This window comes from Salvelinus sp. IW2-2015, linkage group LG18, assembly GCF_002910315.2.
Source record: "Salvelinus sp. IW2-2015 linkage group LG18, ASM291031v2, whole genome shotgun sequence".
In the NCBI taxonomy this organism is placed as follows: Eukaryota; Metazoa; Chordata; class Actinopteri; order Salmoniformes; family Salmonidae; genus Salvelinus; species Salvelinus sp. IW2-2015.
This window is the reverse complement of record NC_036858.1, coordinates 7,913,288-7,930,968: the sequence shown is the minus strand read 5'-3', so window position 1 is coordinate 7,930,968 and position 17,681 is coordinate 7,913,288. Positions and strand designations below refer to the sequence as shown.

Below are 17,681 nucleotides of genomic sequence, written 5' to 3'. Positions count from 1 at the left end.
AAATTGTGACCCATTCTATGTATCTGTTGTTCGTCATGTAGGTTGAAAGGGGTGTATCTTGGTTATAAAAGAACTTTGTACTTTTGTCTCGTCGCTTTTCAACAGATCATCAGAAACGGTGATTCGTCGACAAGCCATTGCTATTGCAAAGCTCTCACTATTAAAGATTGAGTTTAAGATTTAGTTCAAAGTATAACTCTGACTTGTGTGATAACTGTGTCTCTCCTCATTTGATAGTAAAGAAATGATCCACCACACAGTCAATTTGGAAAATGTCAAGAACTTTGAAAGTTTCTTCAAGTGCAGTCACARAAACCCTCAAGCGCTATGATGAAACTGGCTCTCATGAGGACCACCACAGGAAAGGAAGACCCACAGTTACAGTACCTCTGCTGCAGAGGATAAGTTCATTAGAGTTACCAGCCTCAGAAATTGCAGCCCAAATAAATGCTTCAAGTAWCAGACACATCTCAACATCAACTGTTCAGAGGAGACTGCGTGAATCAGGCCTATCTGATTGAATTGCTGCAAAGAAACCACTACTAAAGGACACCAATAATAATAAGAGACTTGCTTGGGCCAAAAAACACGAGCAATGGACCTTAGACCGACGGAAATCTGTCAATTTTTGGTTCCAACCGCCGTGTCTTTGTGAGACGCAGAGTAGGTGAGTGGATGGTCTCCGCATGTGTAGTTCCCGAGAGGGAAGGAAAAGCAGCCAACCAGTGCTCAGCATATGTGGGAACTCCTTCAAGACTATTGGAAAAGYATTCCTCATGAAGCTGGTTGAGAGAATATGAAATATATTTGGTAACTACATGATTCCATATGTGTAATTTCATAGTTATGTCTTTACTATTACTCTACAAAAAAGCTAAAATACAAAAATAACCTGACGTGATACTGCACCCACCAATGTAGAAAAATAAGAAAACCCTTGAATGAGTAGGTGTGTCTAAACTTTTGACTGGGACTGTATATATAAATATATTTCCTGAGCTTTCTTATATCTCCTAGATTTAGGACACTTCAAAGCCTTATTCCTTATTCTTTTTTTTACTGTATACCTAAAGTGGACCTAAAATACTAAATGAAATAGCTAAATGATCTATGGTATGACCATCTTAAAACAATTTCAAATGTTAGCTTAGWACAATTTTAGAATCTTCAAGGAATAATGGGAGAACATCCCCARATCCAGATGTGCAAAGCTGAAGACGACTGAAAGCTGTAATCGCCGTCAAAGGTGTTTCTACAAAGTATTGATTCAAGGGTGTGAATAAAGGTAAATGAGCTATTTCTGTATTTCATTTTCAATACATTTGCAKTAATGTCTAACAACATGTTTTCACTTTGTTATTATGGGGTATTGTGTATAGATGGGTGAGAATAAATATTTAATCCATTTTGAATTCAGGCTGTAACACAACAAAATGTGGAATAAGTTAAGAGGTATGAATACTTTCTGAAGGCACTAACTAATGTACAGTTTTCATACAGTTACAATGGAGTGCACACTGCACTTCCCTGTTGGCAGGACGTATGTGTGTTTGGCCAGTGCTATGAACAGTAGACATGAGACCTTGGAAAAATTGTGAAGTACAGAAAGGGTCAACTCTACAAGTCTAGGTACTGGGCCTCTCTTTCTCGCTCTCTCTCTCTGTCATCTGTTCTCTTTCTCCCTCTCTCTCTATCTCTGTCATCTGTTCTCTTTCTCCCTCTCTCTCTCTCTGTCATCTGTTCTCTTTCTCCCTCTGTCTTGTCATTTCAGTCCTTAGCTCTCATTGGAGAGAATCCGTGTTGAGAAGTGAGACCTACTCTGACGGAGACCTGGTCTCGAGTTGAGCCATAGTTCACTCTCTCTTGACTCCACTCTCTACCCGCTCGTTTTACAGCGACAACATTTTTATTTCCCCTCACGAGTCTATGGAATGGCGACGTTTCTGAGGTCAAACACAAGCAAAGGGGCTCTCAGAACTGAATAAATGTGCAATGTATACACGTTGTCCACTCAGGTTCAGAGTGCTACACAATGACACTGTAGCAGTATCCTGAACCATGACCCATCCTTATGTAACAATACTCAACTCTGTGTAAGCCTAGGACCTGGCAGCTAGTCGACTGGCACACACAGAGAGATGTATGCATGTGCGGGTTCGCTCCCTCTTTCTCCTATTTGTTTTTCTTTTGAGCTGTGAAACTGATAAGTGTGATAGGGAGAGGCGAGACGTGGTTTAGCCGCTTATTGAGTCGGAATGCCAGTTCAGGAAACACACCTTGTTGCCACGGCGAAGGACAAAGAACCCCTTTCACAGCCGCCCTGTGCCAGCGTCGCCCGCGGCAAACATGCCCACCTCGCTGTGGGCAGAGATTGGTATAGGCAGGACATCTCCCCTGACCTTATTGGGCACCAGAGAAAGGTAAGCCACAGGCATGGATCGCACACACACACAGAAACAAACACTCACATAGTCTCTCTTAGTTTCTCTCTCTCTCTCTCTCTCTCTCTCTAGCATGCACACAGGATCTGAGAGAAGGGACCCTTTCTTTGCTTTGTGTTTCGAATGGCAACCTTGTCTGGTTCATAGTCCTGTACGAGGAAAACAGTGGAGAGCATTGACCACAGGCAGTCTGCTAACAATCTGGTCTGGAGAGTGGTCAAAGAATGTCAGAAATAGCCACTCCAAAGGCAAAGAACAGTACAGCACTGTTACAGTAGGAGAGTGCTGAGTAAAGCATGATGTAAGGATGTAGGGTAGGTGCTAAAAGTGGGATACCGTGAGSTAAGGGAGCATGAGAGATACAGCTAATGTGTGGGAAGATAGTGAGTGGATGAGTACAGAGTATCTCGAATAAGGTATTGTCTCAATCAGATGGAGGGTGTCGAGAAAGGAATGATAATTTAGCTCTGAAGATGGTCTCTTGGAAGGCTACAGCGTCAACCAATGACAGTAGACTTTATTGATAGGCGCTTACTCATGCCCTGGGATAATGTGTGCGTGCGTGAGGAGTCAAACAGCGAAACGGGGTAGGAGACGCTCCAGGGATTGCGTGCGGACATCAAATGCTTACCTGTAGCTGAAAGAAAGGGGAAGATGTAAAAGAAGAAGAAAAATATGTCTGTGGTTAACAAGAGTGGGCGGAGACCCAAAGCTCAAAGCAGGAGCTTCGCACGCAACTTAACAATACTACCTTTATGAAGGCTGACTCTCTCTCTCTCATGCTCAGACAAAGGGGAGATTTCAGTGATAGATCCTAATACCTGAGTCATGGCATTGCCTAATACCGACAGCAACATGTTCTACGAAATATATTCCCAAATAAATGTATTCTCAAATGTGATGCGTTCTCTGCTACGCTGTGTGCACTGAACTGACATGCGTGATTGTTGCTGATACTYCGATGGYCAGATGAAGGGAATTAAATAGTCTACAACGCACACCACAGTGCTACTCAAATCAAACAGCGGTCTGTAGCTGCTGGCATTAAGCAACAGCACACCCATCATCAATACTTTTAATAAAAAAATAAAACAATCGTCAGTTTTATACCTGAAAATGTACAATTATTTGTCTATAACTAACAGTGTAATACGACTGAGATTCATTCTCTGGCTTTCAAGCAGAAGTCCAAACTTGCAGTAAGGTAGCTCAATGTACGGTAGTTTGGTTGCGTAAGAAATGGAAGAAATAAATCAAAGCTGAATCAAAACAATCAAACGTATAGCAGRGTGCTTTCGATACACCCACAAGCCCCCTTAGGTAGTTTTTTTKGGGTATCTGTACTTTTACTTCACTACATTCCTAAAGAAAATAATGAATAAATAAACATTTTACCTGACACCCAAAAGTACTCGTTACATTTTGAATGCTTAGCAGGACTGGAAAATGGTCCAATTCACAGACATATCAAGAGAACACGTGATCATCCCACTAAACACAAATGCATCATTTGTTAATGATATCTGAGTGTTGGAGCGTGCCCCTGGTTATATGTAATTTTTTTAAACAAGAAATTGGTGCTGTCTGTTTTTCTTAATATAAGGAATTTGAAATGATTTATACTTTTACTTTTGAAACTTAAGTACATTTTTAGSAGTTACGTTTACTTTTGATACTTAAGTATATTTATAGCCAAATACTTTCAGACTTTTACTCAAGAAGTATTTTACTGAGTGACTTTCACTTTTACTTGAGTAACTTTCTATTAAGGTATCTATACTTTTACTCAAGTATGACAATTGGGTACTTTTCCACCACTGCCTTTCCACACGTCCACTACTTTCCACACGCCCACTCGCCCATACKCCAGTCACCATATTGGGATGCATCTACCCACTTCTCCAATAGAGATCTTAAAGTGGCAATGGTGTCTTAAAAGGCCAATAACATACTTTGTAATAGAAACAAAAAAAATCTACAATTTTTGTGAATAATAATTGTTTATATCATTGTTTAAAATAAAATAACTAAGGGATAATCAACGAGGGGCTATGTGTTTTATGGAAAATAATGAACGATCTGGATGTGTGGAACTGACCTCCCACAGAGTTGCATTATTTTCCAGAGAATGCATAGAGCCCTGAGTTGATTATTTTGTTATACCATGGCTATAATTTAACACGTTCACCTCTAGAAAGGTGTTAATTTGCAGGTAGAAATGTGTTCAACATCCACTGAAGTCGCTAGCAAGTTTACTAGATAGCTACAGTAGTTGCTGTGGTAACCAAACAACCAGACTTGCTAGTTTAGCTAACCAAACCATCAGTCCTAGCTTGCCATTATGAAAATCGAATTCGACAATGCCAATATKGTTTTCAATTCGACTTTTGCTTTCAAAAGCATCTCAAACATAGAACATGTAAGAATGAACTATAGCCATAGAATTCAAGCATTCAAATATACTGTGTGTTATAGGGAAGTAATGCACACTCTAGAATGCCCTTCAAGCCAATCAGAAACAAGTATTCAACAATGCCATGGTATAATAATAATAACAGTCAGGATGTTGTGTCCAATGGGGTAAATGCAGATGGACAAACCCCATGCTTCAGCCTATGTACATTTTATAGCCTCTGCTGCATCAGTTGGGCTACAGGGGATAATGCTTAAGAACTCATTACCACAAACACTCACCATCCTTTGTGTGTGTGCATGCGTGCGTTTGTCAGTCTTTCTCACACACACACACACACACACACACATTAGTGAAAGACAGACAGAGATAGACCCAGAAAGAGACATAAAGTGTGAATGAAAGACAGAAGATAGATAACTACAGCTCCCCGCAGGTAGAGCTCAATGTATCCCTCAAGTCTCTGTATAAAACTGTTTCACTTTATCTCGCTCTTTGATATTTTATGCCCTGAGCGCCTGCAGCCAGCCAGGCTGAAGAGCTGTGGTGTGCTGAGAGGAAAGAAAAGCAGAGGGCAGCTTCTCTTGTGTTGCCCCCGATGCTGGCGTCCCTCACAGCTAGGCTACATAAGGAAACATTTGTTCTTCAGCCTCTGAATGAGGCCTTGTGTCAGTGGAGAAAAACACAGACAGGACAGAGAGAAAGAGGGAGACCAGAGAGAACAGAGAGATAGAAAGTTGTGTCCCAAAACCTTAAAACACGTGATCATGAAGACTTAAGATCTTTCAGAAATTCCTCTAGTAGTGGGTCCTTCTGACACACATTTGTTGACCGATTTATGTCATGTTCTCATAGTGACTATTTGTGAATAGGAATCATTTGAAGTCACTGTTTTTAATGTTTACACGGTTTCCTTTCTAATTTCTCTCTGACATGTTAAATATAGAAAACCACACAAATGGCTGGAACCACCATAACACACAAATATAAAAACATAACTTTCGCTTTCCCTGCTTAACCCTCAGCAGCAGCCTGTGCAGTTGTGGCGGGAGAGGGAGGTTGAGGAATGCCAAAGGAATGTTGCTGTGTTACTGGAGAGGCGGACTGACTGACTGACTGACTGATCACACACTGAACAATGTCTTTGTGTTCCCCGGCCCGACCTCTAGTCACGCAACGCCGTGTGAGCACACTTTCCGTAACCGCTCAGCCCTGCTCACAGAAGAGCTTGATCAAGTACCTGCATCTCTACAGGATCGCGTGCAGTTCAGGTGCTTGGGACGCACTGGAGCGAATCCAGGTGTGAGTGTAGGAGGGAAAACGCGGTGTGGACATAAACATTGGGTGGAACCGAAACATCTGGCAGTTTGACTCCCAAGATTTTTGCTGCGTCTTGGAAATAAACATCAACACAGGGAACCAACCCGAATAAAGGAACAACTGGAAATTATAACTGCTTATATAACGCMGTTTAAAGTTGCATATGTGTCTATTGCAAGGAAAAATATAAAGAGGCTGTATAAAACAACTATAATCTCTCATGAATGCATTTAAATATTGTAGCATATGCATAAAAATTGGTGATTGGAGCCCAACTGAGATGCAGTGATTGTGAATGAATTATTTCCGACATGATTGTGACAGTTGGCTTCCCGTTGATTGACCCTTTTGTGTACAATTCCCACACTCATCCAGTCCATTCTATGGAAAGGTCTGCTCATCTCCTTAGCCAAGCCGAGTTTATGCGTGCTAGTAACTTAAAATACTCCAAAAATAACAGCATGCCTGCAGGCAGCGATACTTCAAGGTGATGTAAGACAGCGAGCAGAGCTTTCTGTCAGAGAAGGACCTATTGGATGTAGCGTTAGTGTTATTGCTAAATTCTGCTAATTTCATTGAAGCGAGACCAGGAATATACAGAAAATGCCTACTTACTTGCATCACCAGGACAAATGTGCACATTTTGAATAGAATTCTGTGTTTTACTCACCTTGGGGGACACTGTTGGAGTAACACATTGTTGTGGGCGGGGACATATCCCATCTGCCACTGCCCGAATTCTTTGGGTTAGCGGCTCTCCACATGGCTCAGTTAAAGGCGCTACATGGTCAATCTGACGTCTGTATTGGCCATGCAGCATTTATGGTGATGTGGCCTCGGCAGAAGTAAGATCATTCATACTTTTTGCGCTTCGCCGAGCAGCACAGGGCTGTTGTCAAGGAACTTGTCAATGAAGTGAGTTTGTGTTTATGCTGGACCTCCAGCCCTCACCTACCACCACCCAATAATTTCAATGCGGAGCTATATGGAGCACTCCACATTGTTACATTTTAGAGGCACAAGGTGATGCGGTACGGAGCTCAATTTGGCCTCTGCGTCCCTCTGGAGACTCCGCGATTGCATCACAATATCCATACGGCGCCTCTGACTACATTTTCGGATCAAGCATAAATTGGCACTCGTGCTGGCTTTCACCGCGTGAGAAGCGACTCTCTGGAACTGTAGAGATGCATGAGAAACCACACTCTCCAAACGGCAGGAGCATGCTACAGTCGAACAAGGCATCGCAAGGAACTGACTGGACTTTTAATCCACACCAACGGATTTATACTGTTTAAATAGATTTTTATTAATTAAGCAGGTTTCGTCGGCATCTGCTCTTTGGTTCGTTGACTATTGGATCTCATTGGATAGCATATCCCTTGACCTACGGCCAGATGTGCGTGCTGTGCATTATGGAGTTATATATCGAGTTATGTTCAGCTGTGGATCGATTTACGCATGCTTGAGGTTCAACATTTAGATTTTGACATCGACTTTGGATCTCTTTACGCATCATGCTTATGGATATTCATATCCCGCGGACCCATTGGCGACAGTTGCCCAGGAGTTGGGTTTTAACTATAAAACGCATCAGCATCAATGACACAGGTGGATGTCAACACGCGCATTTTTTACTACTTGCCACATAACGGCCCATTGCGTAATGTAAGAAGAAACTCGATTTTGGATTGTAAAATGCCACCCCTGGATAAGACGTAGCAAGAACATATTTTTGCAGTGGTCTTACAGGTAAATCACTTTCCTATTTGTGACAAAGCTGTGAGCCCGTTATTGATTATGTTGTGTATACTGTTTGTTTAGTCATTTATTCATTCCGAGGACGTGTTGGTTGTAGATCACGTGACTGTGGCAACAAAGAATACAGGGTTATTATTAAGCGCGGTAATTTGTCTGTACCGCAATGTATCGTTATAGACCATGTAAAGATGTCCTACGTTAATTCTGAAATGTTATGCCTTATAATTGTAAACCTTTGTGCAAGTCATTTAAGAGTACTCCTGTCGCTTGTGTTTGACGAGGGTTCTGGCGCTGCATGGCTTGGTCAGCTATCAAGTGTCAAACAGATTTCTTGGAGACGAGCAATTTTACCCAGTGTTGTCCCCGTGGGAGGATAGCTTGTCCTTTTGACAAATGTTCACACTATTATTGACGTGTACATTCATGGGAATTTAGATGGTATTACCTGGATGTGTTAATTTTGATTTATTGCCTTGTTTAAACCATGTAATTGTTTATTGGTTGATCAGTCATGTTTCCTGTCAGGTGGTTTCCTACAAGGCTATAAGAAGCTGTCGTTTGTCATTTGACAGGGAGGAGAGAGGGTTATGCAGGCCAGAGCCAAAAGCCTTGAAAGAGAATACTTTGACCCTTGTATATACAGTGCATTAGGGAAGTATTCAGATCCCTTGACTTTTTCCACATTTTGTTGCATTACAGACTTATTCTAAAAAAAAAACTCATCAAGCTACACACTATATCCCATAATGACAAAGCAAAAACAGAAATACCTTATTTACATAAGTATTCAGACCCTTTGCTATGAGACTCAAAACTGAGCTCAGATGCATCCTGTTTCCATTGATCATCATTGAGATGTTTCTACAACTTGATTTCAGTCCATCTGTGGTACATTCAATTGATTGGACATGATTTGAAATGGCACACACCTATCTATAAAAAAACACCTTTATTTAACCAGGTAGGCCAGTTGAGAACAAGTTCTCATTTAAAACTGCGACCTGGCCAAGATAAAGCAAAGCAGTGCGACACAAACAGCAACACAGAGTTACACATGGAATAAACAAACGTACAGTCAATAACACAATAGGAGAAAAAAAATCTATATACAGTGTGTGCAAATGAGGTAAGATTAGGGAGGTAAAGGCAATAAATAGCAATAAATGAGGTGGCAGGTAGTCTAGTCGTTAGAGCGTTGGACTAGTAACCGGAAGGTTGCAAGATCGAATCCCCGAGCTGACAAGGTAAAAATCTGTCGTTCTGCCGCTGAACATGGCAGTTAACTCACTGTTCCTAGGCCGTCATTGAAAATAAGAATTTGTTCTTAACTGATTTGCCTAGGTAAATAAATGTCAAATAAAAACTAGGCCGTAGTGGCGAAGTAATTACAATTTAGCAATTAAACACTGGAGTGATAGATGTGCAGAAGATGAATGTGCAAGTAGAGATACTGGGGTGCAAAGGAGCAAAAAATAAATAAATAACAATATGGGGATGAGGTAGTTGGATGGGCTATTTACAGATGAGCTATGTACAGATGCAGTGATCTGTGAGCTGCTCTGACAGCTGATGCTTAAAGGTAGTGAGGGAGATATGAGTATCCAGCTTCAGTGATTTTTGCAATTCGTTCCAGTCATTGGCAGCAGAGAACTGGAAGGAAAGGCGGCAAAAAGAGGAATAGGCTTTGGGGGTGACAAGTGAAATATACCTGCTGGAGCGCGTGCTACCGGTGGGTGCTTTTATGATGACCAGTGAGCTGAGATAAGGCGGAGCTTTACCTAGCAAATACTTATAGATGACCTGGAGCCAGTGGGTTTGGCAACAAATATGAAGYGAGGGCCAGCCAACGAGAGCATACAGGTAGCAGTGGTGGGTAGTATATGGGGCTTTGGTGACAAAACGGATGGCACTGTGATAGACTGCATCCAATTTGCTGAGTAGAGTGTTGGCTATTTTGTAAATGACATTGCCGAAGTCAAGGATTGGTAGGATAGTCAGTTTTACGAGGGTATGTTTGGCAGCATGAGTGAAGGATGCTTTGTTGCGAAATAGGAAGCTGATTCTAGATTTGATTTTGGATTGGAGATGCTTAATGTGAGTCTGGAAGGAGAGTTTACAGTCTAACCAGACACCTAGGTATTTGTAATTGTCCACATATTCTAAGTCAGAACCGTCCAGAGTAGTGAATGCTGGACGGGGTGGGCAGGTGCGGGCAGCGATTGGTTGAAGAGCATGCATTTAGTTTTACTTGCAATTAAGAGCAGTTGGAGGCACGGAAGGAGAGTTGTATGGCATTGAAGCTCGTCTGGAGTTTAGTTAACACAGTGCCAAAGAAGGGCCAGAGTATACAGAATGGTGTCGTCTGCGTAGAGGTGGATCAGAGAATCACCAGCAGCAAGAGCGACATCATTGATGTATACAGAGAAAAGAGTCGGCCCGAGAATTGAACCCTGTAGCACCCCCATAGAGACTGCCAGAGGTCCGGACAACAGGCCCTCCGATTTGACACACTGAACTCTGTCTGAGAAGTAGTTGGTGAACCAGGCGAGGCAGTCGTTTGAGAAACCAAGGCTGTTGAGTCTGCCGATAAGAATGTGGTGAATGACAGAGTCGAAAGCCTTGSCCAGGTCGATGAATACGACCACACAGTATTGTATTTTATCGATGGCGGTTATGATATCGTTTAGGACCTTGAGCGTGGCTGAGGTGGACCCATGACCAGCTCGGAAACCAGATTGCGCTTATTCTCCATGGACTTTACAGTGTCCCAGAACTTTTTGGAGTTTGTGCTACAGGATGCAAATTTCTGTTTGAAAAAGCTAGCCTTTACTTTCCTAACTGCCTGTGTATATTGGTTCCTAACTTCCCTAAAAAGTTGCATATCGTGGGGGCTATTCGATGCTAATGCCGTACGCCACAGGATGTTTTTGTGCTGGTCAAAGGCAGTCAGGTCTGGAGTGAACCAAGGGCTATATCTGTTCCTGGTTCTAAATGTTTTGAACGTGGCATGCTTATTTAAGATGGTGAGGAAAGCACTTTTAAAGAATAACCAGGCATCCTCTACTGACGGAATGAGGTCAGTATCTTTCCAGGATACCCGGGCCAGGTCGATTAGAAAGGTCTGCTCACTGAAGTGTTTTAGGGAGTTTGACAGTGATGAGGGGTGGTCGTTTGACCGCAGACCCATTACGGACGCAAGCGATGAAGCAGTGCTCGCTGAGATCCTGGTTGAAGACAGCAGAGGTGTATTTATAGAGCAGGTTGGTCAGGATGATATCTATGAGGGTGCCCGTGTTTACAGATTTGGGGTTGTACCTGGTAGGTTCATTGATCATTTGTGTGAGATTGAGGGCATCAAGCTTAGATTGTAGGACGGCCGGGGTGTTAAGCATGTCCCAGTTTAGGTCACCTGACAGTACGATCTCTGAAGATAGATGGGGCAATCAATTCACATATGGTGTCCGGGGCACAGCTGGGGGCAGAAGGTGGTCTATAACAAGCGGTAATGGTGAGAGACTTGTTTCTGGAAAGGTGTATTTTTAGAAGTAGAATTAACATGCATGAAACCAAGGCTTTTACAGTTACAGAAATCAACAAATGAGAGCGCCTGGGGAATGGGAGTGAAGCTAGGCGCTGAGGAGGAGTAGGATAAGGGTACGGCTAAAAGCTATAAGGACTGGTCGTCTAGTGCGTTCGGAACAGAGAGTAAAAGGAACGGGTTTCTGGGCGTGGAAGAATAGATTCAAGGCATAATGTACAGACAAGGGTATGGCTGGATGTGCATACAGTGGTGGTAAACCTAGGCATTGCGTGACGATGAGAGAGGGAGCACGCGTGACAGCTGTAAAGTATCAAAGCGTGGAAAAAGTCAAGGGTTCTGAATACTTTCCAAATGCACTGTACAGTCTTTCTTTAATTTGTACATTTTGCATATATTTATAAATAGTATATATTTATCTTGAGAATCCTGGAACTCTGGCACTTATCAATAAATGCATCTGCATTGGGTGAGCACTCCACCTCCTGTCTGCCTCCTCACTGATCTACCCGAGCTGGTGCAGTGCCTACCCATTTCAGCAGAGGAGTCGCTGGGGCCTGAGCTGCCGATGGAGGCGGCTATTACTGAGGTGATGGAGGACATTGGACAAAGTGGACTACCTTCGGGAGTGGCTCCAGCTGCAGGCCACCCCCTTTCCTGGTTGACGCCCTGGGGAGCAGTTTCCCTGATGGCTGGGGGAGCTCTACCCTGCTGACACTCGAGGAGGAGTGCTTCAGGGGCCAGAGATTCCTGCTGCATCTGCTGGGAACCGAAATCTCACCAGGGTGGGAGCCACGTTCCTGTCATCTTGAGTGTGCGGTGTAAGGAGTACTGCAGGTTCTGTCTGGAAAGCGACCATGGCTCTGGGCCTGATGTCCCAAATCGTCTCCCTACTGATGTGGCCACTGTCGTCAGATCAGATGGGCTAGCCAACTGTGTTTTTCTCCAGCCTTGGAGGGCCTACCTTCCGACTCAAGCAAATACTACCCTTCAACTCTGCTGCTCCCTTTTTTCTCCTCAATGGCTAGTGCAGCCATTGTACTGGTTGACGGTGTAGGCTACATTCTACTACCAGTGTGTGCTGCGCCTTTTTACCACCCATGGACAGATATGCACTATTATTTCCTCATCACATGGGCTTTATTATCTGCGGACTTCTTGTCCTTAAAAATGTGTGGTCAAACCCGGCTTTACTGAATTTTTCTCCGCTGCACTTTCTGCTTCGTCAGAAGGGGGAGGAAATGTGACGAAGCTGTGAGCCCATCACTTATAAAAATGGTCTCAAGTCATTGATGATATTGTTTATAGGCTACTGTTTGTTTATTTATTTACTTATTCGGAGTCTGTGTGTTGTTTGTAGATCTTGCCTGGGGAAACAGAATGCAGAGTTAGTGTTACGCACGGGCATTTGTCTGTATGAGTAGCGGAGATTTTACCTCAATTTATCTTTATGGACAATGTCAAGATGTCTGCTGTTAATTATGAAACGCGACACAGAAGTACCCCTGGGAGAGGATAGTTTATCTGATTTCATTTCATGTCCTTTTGACAAGGCTTCACACTATTATTGAAATGTGTACATTTATGGGCATTCAGATGGTATTGCCTGAATTAGTTGTGATAGCCTTACTGAAACCATGAAAATGTCATGGTTTCAGTCATGTTTTGTTGATCAGTCATGTTTCCTGTCAGATGGTTTCCTGCAAGGCTATAAGAAGCTGTCATTTGCCAAGCTGTCATTTTGCCAGACCAGAGCTAAACACCTTGAAAAATAATACTTTGAGCCTTGTATATCATAGGAGGCTGGTGGGAGGACCTATAGGAGGATGTGCTCATTGTAATGGCTGTAATAAATGAAACTTGAATGACATATCATTCTAATGTTTGTTGTTGGATCAAAGTGGTCCAAAGAGTTTATAATCCTATCATAAACGTACAGGTAGCCTATGTCAAGCAACTTTGTACAGGCCGTTTCTATGGTGACATTCAGAGAACTAAAGTTCTTATTGTCTCTGCTGCTCTGAAGCGGTGGTGACTTCTTCCGACGTTTTCATACAATTCAATATCAGTTTTCCCTCCCAGTGGGGAAATGCTTCTTTACTTCTGCCAAGTTAGCGCAACCTTTATGGCACAGGTGGTATTACATTGTTTTGTAACGGCAGGGTCACTGCTTCAAGTCCCATTTGGCCCACTCACAGCCTGGTCCCTGATTTGTTGGTGCTCTCGCCAACTCCATTGCTCATTGTCAAGCCAAAATAATGAGTTGACAAGGATTTGACATAATAGCACAAACAGACTAGCACTCCGGCTAGCCCCCTCAAATGCAACAGCAGTGGAATAAACTTGTAATGATGGGAAATTGATTCCTGTCCTTCAGACCTGGTAAAGGGATTCCTGACTCAGCCTGCCCCCTGTGGGTGTGTGTTGGCTGGGGAGCAGGAGCTGTTTTCCCCCTGGAGGAGCCAAGGCCATTTGTTCAGTGTGGGTGATGTTCTCGGTGTGGAATGTCATTTCTGAATGGCCTTTTGTCTTCTCCCTCCACTGGGATGTTTATTGAATGGTGTCCTTATGTTTGGCAACTGATCTGTTCAGTATGTGATGAAGTACATCTTTATTAGACCTTTACATTGACCTTTAGAACAAAACCGTGAAACAGAACATGTAGTGTGTGTGTGTGTGTGTGTGTATTTATTACCTGTTGAAGTACAGGTGCATCTATCATGTCTGTAGTAAAGGCTCTGCTGACACCTTGTGGCTTGAACGGGTTACAACATCTTGGAGTCTCCTAGATCCTGCTCAATGTACCACAAGATACCCAACATAGTCAAATACCCCCACCTCGTGGTGATGACTTAGATCACAAGTAAACACAGTTCACTTTCATAGCAGCAAGGCATTTTTATATTAGAAGGAAAATAACCGTCTTTGTCACCACCACTAGTGTGTACTAAATCAAATCAACTTGTATTGACCACATGCACCGAATACAACGGGTGCAGACTTCACGGTGAAATGCTTGCTTACGAGCCTTTCCCAACAATGCAGATAATAATACAAAATGAAATACTAACTAACACGAGGAATCAAATAAAATACACTAGAATGGAGCTATACCAGTGGTGGTCTGTCGTTTAAGATGAGGGAGAACAATTTTCTTTTCTTCATGAGTATGGCCTTATTTCTATTACAGCATATTGGATGACTGTCATTCATATTCCATTCACCCAGTTCAATGTAACAGCGATAGGTTCAGGCTACTACATGATACAAACATTTCCCCTACACCCATCATGAGGTTGCTACAACCTAGCCTATGAATGAAAGTTTACAACGTAGGTGCACACAGGTCGAGAGAAAACATTTGAGGTGACAAGACAGTGACACATGGACAGACAGTGACACATTCAATACCGCCTTGCACACTCTTGCCTGCATCTAGCTGAGACAGGGTGTAAACATTCGTCCAACAGTTGCAAAAGAGAGTTTCCATTGGACAAATTCAGGTAAGTTCATCGCCGTTTCATTCCGTTTGCTTCCGTTTAAGAAAGGTTTTTCAACAGAATCGGTGGAATGAATACACCCCTGATCACAAGTAAACACAGTTCACTTTCATAGTTAAGTTGTATTTCTACTCGTATCTATTGTATCTATCTATCTTCTCACCTTTTCCCTTCGCCAGTGGACTTCAACGCATAACAAATCAGCTATATGTGACCAGGCAAAAAAACCTTTCCAAACCAAACCATATCACATCTGATACACATAGCCTACATCGTTGTCACTATATTAACTAAAGTAACATCCTAGTCAATATAGCTAATATAACTAATGTGTTAGTAAACCCACTGCATGACACAAGTCATTTTTCCAACAATTGTTTACAGACAGATTATTTCACTTTAATTCACTGTATCACAATTCCAGTGGGTCATAAGTTTACATACACTAAGTTGACTGTACCTTTAAACAGCTTGGAAAATTCCAGAAAATGATGTCATGGCTTTAGAAGCTTCTGATGGGCTAATTGACATAATTTCAGTCAATTGGAGGTGTACCTGTGGATGTATTTCAAGGCCTAACTTCAAGCTCAGTGCCTCTTTGCTTGACATAATAGGAAAATCAAAAGAAATCAGCCAAGACCACAGAAAAACAATTGTAGACCTCCACAAGTCTGGTTCATCCCTGGGAGCAATTTCCAAACACCTGAAGGTACCCTGTTCATCTGTACAAACAATAGTACGAAAGTATAAACACCATGGGACCACGCAGTCATCATACCGTTCAGGAAGGAGACACGTTCAGACTCCTAGAGATTAATGTTCTTTGGTGCGAAAAGTGCAAATCAATCCCAGAACAACAGCAAAGGACCTTGTGAAGATGCTGGAGGAAACAGGTACAAAAGTATCTATATCCACTGTGAAACGAGTCCTATATCGACATAACCTGAAAGGCCGCTCAGCAAGGAAGAAAACACTGCTCCTAAACTGCCATAAAAAACTGCACATGGGGACAAAGATTGTACTTTTGGAGAAATGTCCTCTGGTCTGATGAAACAAAAATAGAACTGTTTGGCCATAATGACCATTGTTATGCTTGGAGGAAAAAGGGGGAGGCTTGCAAGCCTTTAACTTCCTGACATTAGTTAGGAAGTTAAAGCTTGGTCGCAAATGTGTCTTCCAAATGGACAACGACCCCAAGCATACTTCCAAAGTTGTGGCAAAATGGCTTAAGGAAAACAAAGTCAAGGTATTGGAGTGGCCGTCACAAAACCCTGACCTCAATCCTATAGAAAATTTGTGGGCAGAACTGAAAAATTGTGTGCGAGCAAGGAGGCCTACAAACCTGACTCAGTTACACCAGCTCTGTCAGGAGGAATGGGCCAAAATTCACCCAATTTATTGTGGGAAGCTTGTGGAAGGCTACCCGAAACGTTTTACCCAAGTTAAACATTTTAAAAGGCAATGCTACCAAATACTAATTGAGTGTATGTAAACTTCTGACCCACTGGGAATGTGATGAAAGAAATAAAAGCTGAAATAAATAATTCTCTCTACTATTATTCTGACATTTCACATTCTTAAAATAAAGTGGTGATCCTAACTGACCTACGACAGGGAATCTTTACTAGGAAAAACTGAGTTTAAATGTATTTGGCTAAGGTGTATGTAAACTTCCGACTTCAACTGTATATACAGGGACTACCAGTACCACATCAATGTGTAGAGGTACTTGAGGTAGATATGTACATGAAGGCAGGGTAAAGTGACTAGGCATCAGGATAGATAATAATAAGGTATTTGAGGTAGATATGTACATGAAGGCAGGGTAAAGTGACTAGGCATCAGAATAGATAATAAGAGTAAAATAAAGAACAGAGTAGCAGCAGCATGAATGTAAAAGTGTGTGTGTTTTGTCGGTATGCTTGTGTGTGTGTTGTGTGAGGGATGTGTGTGGGAGTGACAGTGTTGTGTGTGTGTGTATGGTGTGTATATAAAGTCTAGTGTAGATAATAGAGTCTGTGTAGATAATTTGGGTTCCATTCATTGACTATTTAGCAGTCTGGCTATTTAACAGTCTTATGGCTTGGGGGGAGAAGCTGTCTCGGAGCCTGTTGGTCTGAGGGCCGATGCTCCGGTACTGTTTGCCGTACGGTAGCAGAGATAACAGTCTATGGCTTGGGTGGTTGGAGTCTTAGACTATTTTTAGGGCCTTCCTCTGACACCGCCTGATATAGAGGTCCTGGATGGCAGGGAGCTCGGCCCCAGTAATGTAAAGTACATTGGTGTCCGCACCATCCTTTGTAGTGCTTTGCAGTCAAGGGCCATGCAATTACCATATCAAGCGTTAATGCAGCCAGTCAAGATGCTCTCAATGGTGCAGCTGTAGAACCTTTTGAGGATCTGAGGGCCCATGCCAAATCTTTTCAGCCTCCCGAGGGGGAAGAGGCGCTGGCGTGCCCTCTTCACAACTTTGCGTGTTTGTGTAGACAATGTTAACTCCTTAGTGATCTGGCACTCTACACCACCTGGTGAGATATTTCGGATTGTGTTTACTGTTATTGTAGAACTTTATAGTGAAGAAATGCATTATCGAAAGTTAGAAACGGCCAATTTTGAAGATTTTACGCTCGCTTGTTTGCATGCTTGCACAGGTACGCACGCTCTCATGCGCACACACACACACACACACACACACACACACACACACA

General features: G+C 42.7%; 1 long non-coding RNA gene across 1 annotated transcript in view; it reads left to right on the top strand.

Annotated features, from left to right (window-relative positions):
• Positions 1 to 5,861: 5,861 nt before the first annotated feature.
• LOC111978753 (uncharacterized) overlaps positions 5,862 to 17,681 on the top strand; it is a 115,881-nt gene continuing 104,061 nt past the window's right edge. Inside the window, exon 1 of the long non-coding RNA XR_002879215.2 lies at positions 5,862 to 7,926. This is a non-coding gene — a long non-coding RNA (uncharacterized lncRNA). The remainder of the gene's footprint in view (positions 7,927 to 17,681) is intronic.